Source organism: Pteropus medius, unplaced genomic scaffold, assembly GCF_902729225.1.
Source record: "Pteropus medius unplaced genomic scaffold, Ma_sr-lr_union100, whole genome shotgun sequence".
Lineage (NCBI taxonomy): Eukaryota > Metazoa > Chordata > Mammalia > Chiroptera > Pteropodidae > Pteropus > Pteropus medius.
In genome coordinates, this window is record NW_024349801.1 from 812,087 (window position 1) to 818,086 (window position 6,000).

Genomic DNA, 6,000 nt, shown 5'->3' on the forward strand with positions numbered 1-6,000 from the left:
GCCTGTCTGCCTTGCCTTTGGAAAAGGAATAGGGGGTGAACAGGAAAAGCCATGACTGTTGGGAAATTTTAAAGAAGGCTCTGACACTCCTGCCCCAGAGACTGTGCTCTTGTAGGGCAGGACTTACGTAAAGTTCCCCACGCCATAGGCAAGGGTCAAGTTAAACTCAGATGTGACATGTTACCCAAACAAAAGCAGTCTTGGGACTGCAGGTTGTAAGCACCCCAGGGGTGGGGAAGGGGCAGGTCTGCCCCTTACCCCTCTGCCGCCGCCCTTCCACCGTCCATTCTAGAGGGCCTGTGGTCCCTTTATTCAACAGCATCTCCTTCCTGCCCCACTGCTGAGGTCAAATCCAGTCCAAGCAGATATAGAGGGCCCGGATGTCCATTACCCTTAGTATAGCACGCTCTTGACTCAGAGAGGCGGCCCAAGGACCTGGGGCCCACCGCGATACTGGAGAAGGCTGAAGGACAGGGAGCCCCAGGTTGACCCCCCCTTCTCAGTTGGGTCGGAGAGCCTGGCAGCGAGTGCCCACCACTGAGGGCGCTGCGCCGCTGCCGCGCCAGCTCTGGGTGGGGGTCGCAGGGCCTGGAGACCAGCTGTACTGCGAAAGTTAGGCCGACCGGAGCCCCGCGCAGGGAAGGGAGCGGGGTCACCTCCGATCCAAGAGCCAGCACTGGCATACCAAAATCCGCGAAGACGCCTTCGCCTGGCCCTGTCAGCCTCCGACGAGGCCAGAGCTGGTGTGCAAAACTAGAAGCCAGCAGCTGGAGTTGCAGCCGCCGCCAGAGCTCGGCTGGGTCCTGGCAAAGAGGATTTTTTCACCGCCCATCCGAGCCGCCCGGGGCTCCGACTCCCGCACTCGGGGACACACGCACGCACACACCTTCACCAATCACTGACGCACACACACTCGCCTCGAGTACAAAACAGGCCGGTGCCCTGGAGAATCGCAGGGTGGGGACGCGCGCGATGGAGTGAGGAAGCACCTTCCGCCGCTCGGTAGAAGCCGAGGAAGCTTCTAACTCCTCCTTTGCACCTGCCGCCACAACCCGCCCCCGAGTCCCAGTCTCGAGCGCGCGGGAAAGCCCTGGGCGCCCTGGGCGCTCCAGCCCTGCCCTCTCGAAGTCCGACGCTACCTGCCCGCGCCCAGCACCCAGAGCCGGAAAGAGGAGCGGAGAATCCGCAGGGACCCAGGGATCCCGAGGGGTGACAGTTTACAGACGCGCGGCGACAAATAAAATCCAAGGAGCAAAAGTCTAATTAAAGTTCCCACCGCTGGAGCCGGTCCCCAAAGTGCAGCCAGATCGGAACCCTGCGCGCCCTATCTCCGCCGGCGGCTTCAGACTCCTATCCGCGTGCGTTCGCTGATCTGGGGCGCAGTGCAGTCCCAGGGCCTCCTGGGACCCTTCAGGGCGCCCCTCCCGGCCGGGAACCTGCACAGGGCGGGGATAGGGGTGGCGCGGGGGCGCAGCGCACTTACCTCGCGCCGCCGGCGCTCGCGGGGCCGCGGGCGCCTCCAGTCCGGGCGCGGTCCTCCAGGCGAATCCTCGGCTGTGGGGCGCCCAGGCGGCAGGGACAACCTCCGCCCCAGCTCGGTTCGGGCCCACTCCCAGCGGAACCCCGTGCAGGAGGTGAGGTGAGGGGCGTGGGGCCGGCGGCCGGAGAGCGCTAGAGAAGAGTGGGCACAGTGGCGTGTTCTTTCACGACCCCCGGGCGGGGTCTGTCCTCCGCCTCCCGCCTCCGGCCGCCGCCTTCTCCTCTCTCCTCCCCACAGAACAGCCGGATCGGAGCCGCGCGCAGGGAAGGCTCCCAGCGAAGTGCGAGCAAAGCCTCCGGCAAGGCTGGAAATAGCGCCGCGCCCGCCCGGCGCCCCGCCCCCGGCCTGGGCCCCGCCCCGCGGTAGTGGCGGCGACAGGGTGGCCCGGCCCGGAGGGGATCACTCCGGCGATCTGCTGGCGCCTCCCGGGAGCTCACGGGCGCAGCGCCCACGCGCGCTCTGCGGCTCCCGCGGCCCCACCGGCTTAGCGCTGTGAAGGAGTCGCCGCTGGGCGCGGCCCTGCGGCCGCAGGGGTGGGGGCTGTCGTGCCGGGGGCCGCGCGCGTCTCCCGGGTTCCCTGAGAGCTGGACTCCCGGCTGTCACTTGGCTCCAGAACGCGGTCAGAGTGCTGCCACTGCCACGGTGGGTCGCACGCTGGCGCCAACCAGGGAAGAGGACAAGGCGTCATCGGAGCGGACAGTGATCACAGATGAGCAGAGGTGCGCGCCCAGGACCCGATGTTTCGCGCACCCAGGGCCGGCGAAATAAGGGTAGATCTCGAGGAAGATTCTGAGAAATCCAGCTTAGGTGGATTTCGGTCAGGGTCTCGGGCTGCCTCCATCTGCCGGTTGTCCGCGCCGATGCCCAAATTTCTGGGGCTCTGGATTCTGCTGAAATGCCCCATGACCCAGGCTCTCCCTTGAGGGCTACCTCCATGAAGTCCCTGTTTGGTCATGGGCCTGAGAGCTGGGAGAGGACAACTTGGGCCAAGCGACCCCTGCCATACACACCCCAACAACAGAGTGGGGATGTGCGGGGCAGGGGTGCGAAAGGGGAGTGAGACTGATTCCAGGTCTTGTTCTTCCTGAGAAGAGGTAGCCCCCACCTGCAGGGGGCAAGCAGGTGCCAGGAAGAAGATCCAGCTGGCTTCTCACAGGAACTCCATAAAACTGTAAATCAGTCACCACTTAGTTTTGAAGGGATACCCAATATTTTCAAAAACCTGCAGAGAAACCTTTAGTAAAATAAAGTGAAGAATGCTTACTCTTCTCTCATTTTATCTGCTACTTGATTGGCCTGATGACTCCATCGAGCTGACCCAGAGTATAGGATGAAGTAGGAGACAGGGGTAGACTCATGGCCCTTGGAAGGCGGGACAAGTGAGGGATGGGGCAGCCCTGACAGAGAGCAGAGCCCTTCGGGAGGAAAGCTTGGGGACTTCCAGCACTGCAGCTCCAATAGGCCTGGGTAGTACCCAGATTCTGCTCCAGGCAGCCCTGAGACCTCCAGCATGCCCCAGGTAAGCTCAGAGCATTTAGAGATAGAGCAGGAAAGGTGAGAAGGCAAACTGAAGCATACCAGCCTTATCATAATTCTTGCAGCAGCAAGTAGGCATTTTCATTTTGTTTCACAGATGATGAAAGTGAGGTACAAGAATGCCACCAAGTTGTTGGAGTCCACACATCTGGAGGATGGCAGAGCCAGGGCTGGGCTGCTGATTCCAAAGTGGCATGGATTCAGAGCTGGGGTCCCCTCTTCCAGACCCTGAGCTCAGAGACTCTGCCAGACCCAGGGCACCGGCCCAGCCATGCTCCACTGGCTGTGTTTTACGTGTGTGTGTGTGTGTGTGTGTGTGTGTGTTTGTGTGTGTGAGAGAGAGAGACAGAGAGAGACAGAGAGAGACAGAGAGACAGAGAGACAGAGAGAGGCATGTATATGGCTGAAATTGCTCTACTCCACCTCAATCAGGTGTAGACCGAATGAACAAAATTGAAGGAGCAAAGACTCAAGGGTCAGGATGGACCGGGCAGTGGAATCTCTATCCAACCTACATCCAAACACTGTCAGAGCAGAGAGGAAGGAAGGATGGTAAACAGGGGGTGGGTGAAATGACCAGAAAGCTACTCTCTCGACTAGCTGAGTGCACTGACCCTATATCTGCCCTTGTGACCCCTTGTCCCCACACCTCCAGCCCTCTCGCCACCCGATGTCAGGGCCACTGGTTGGCTGCAGTGTCAGGGCCACTGGTTGGCTGGGCAGCCGGTAAAGAGGCTTGGTGGTAGAGGGTAGCTTTTCAGCACCATGCACACTCCCGTGGGCAATGCAATTTCTCTCTTCTCTCCTTTCCCCTCCCCTCCCCTCCCCCGCTAACTCTCTCTCTCTCCCCTCACTGACTCTACCCTCACTGCCAGCCAGAGAGAGGATGAGAAGAGGAGGTCCCATTCCCTGAGGCCAACCCTACAGCCAGGAGGCTCTGGACCACAAGTGCTTCCATGGGATGAGTCTACACAGCCTCTGCTGACAAGTCCACACAGGCTTCACCCAGACCACGCTAGCAGCAGCGCATGAAGCCAATCAGGCCATCTAAGTTGTCCCGTGCATCTGTGTGTAGTGATCCTCCTGGGAAGGGAGGTTTTTCCATTAGCTTCTCCAACCGTACTTATTAGCACTTATTTGCATCTAATATTCAGGCAGACGTGGCTAGGAATAAACAATGCTGCATTCCTTCGACATCTGCTATATTTTCCATTTTTCACTCAGACTGCTTCTTGTTTTGAGAGGCCCTTGGGGATATTCCCCAAAGGGGGCCAGAGACCGCTGGCACTGCCATGCACCGAGTTTCCTCTGCAGAATTTGCCCAGGGCTGCATGCCCTTTTTTGAAAGTCAGGCTCGGCCTCCGCAGTGAGGGAGGCGGAGAAATGCTGCAAATCCCCGCCATGAAGCCCGTGTGCCCGCTTGCAGTTTTTGATATGTGTGTCTCCACTGAAAGCTTAGTGGCGAACTTGTCCCTTTGCATTCCAACTAAGGTGAAAAGATATTTTCATCGGATGGCCTCATGAGTCCACAACCCCGAGGAGCGGTAACAGAGACTTTCGGAAGGCACTCTGCTGCCAAAGGGCATGCTCGGGAAGAGGGGTCCTGACCAGGTTTGGTGGTGAGCGGCAGGCAAACCATCCCACCCTCCCCTGGCTCTGGGCCCTGGACGTTCATTGGAGCAAAGATTCCCACCTGCTCTTGGGCAGGTAGCAGAAGGCAGCCCAGTGTGGAAGCACCTTGCATTTGATGAAGGGCAGGAAAACCAGGTGCAGGACTGAGACCTGAGACCTAAACCTTCTTGTCACCTGTCACCGTAAGAAGAACCAGAGCACTATTCTCAGAAGGAAATGGGAGCCTGCTGGAGTGGCAGGTCTGAGAACACCTGTCTCCTTGTGTCCCATGGGAGAAAGAAGAGAATCATGGGATGGACCGGGGTGTTTCAGTTCTTCAAGAACACCAGCTGGGCGGTCTTGGGCATGTCCCCTAGCTCTTTCCAGCTCATTTCCTTATTTGTAAAATGAGGGCAACAGACTCCGCCCTGCTCCTGGCAATGGGAACCCTCATGTAAGGTGAAGGATGTAAAAGCATTTTGGAAAGTAGAGTTTTCACCTCCTCTGAGTCATGCTCAGATTAGTCACCTCAGGGCATTGGTGTCAAGTGGTACTGGAGTGGCCCTATACTGGACTCTAAAATATTGTAATGCCAAAGTTTCCCAAGTCAGCTCAACACACCATGACATGCTGACCAGAACACCGTCCAGATGGGAGAGTCTTCCCTAGGTGCCTCTGCTGCAGCCCTGGTGTGGGACGGTGGCCAAGGCTTCTCCCCCATTTAAACAGTGAAGGACATGCAGTCCAGGCTCCTAAGCCCCCTCCAGGCCTGAGTTGTGGTTCCCAAAAAGTCCCCAAAATTCCTCACTTGGAAAGGAGGCCCCGAGTCTTCCCTTGGTCACCTGGGAACTTATTGAATAAATGTCCCTTCCCTCCAAGGAGCTGGAGAAAATGAGTTGCTTTGTTTTTTCTGTGTTGAGTCGCCTGAAATTTCCTGATGGCAGCATGTTCATGCAAGAATCTCCTACACTGCAATGCCACTGGGGGTTCCAGGCACCCCAACATCCCCTCTACCTGTTATAATATCTGAAATTCTACCATCATTCCTTAGGGCATTAGAATAGTTCTTCTTTAAAGAATGGGTCTTGGGCAGGCTAAGGTGAAGCCAGTGTCTGTCCTTAGCACAGATGAGAATTGGTACACAGATCCGGTTTTCTGGGTACCACATGGTAGAAAGTGATTGTGGCTAACTTGAGCAAAAAGAGAGGGACTTCATGAAAAGACACTGGGGGATCTCACAGAGCAGACGGGGAGCTGAGCATCCAAGAGGACAGAGGGCTAGAGGACCCTTGGGATCTCCAGGAGGGACACTG

General features: G+C 57.9%; 1 protein-coding gene across 1 annotated transcript in view; it reads right to left on the reverse strand.

The window, feature by feature from the left end:
* CHST8 (carbohydrate sulfotransferase 8) overlaps positions 1-1,863 on the reverse strand; it is a 113,444-nt gene extending 111,581 nt beyond the window's left edge. The window contains exon 1 of the mRNA XM_039888581.1: positions 1,484-1,863. The gene's annotated coding sequence lies outside the window, so the exon portion shown is untranslated. The remainder of the gene's footprint in view (positions 1-1,483) is intronic.
* Between the last annotated feature and the right edge of the window lie 4,137 nt (positions 1,864-6,000).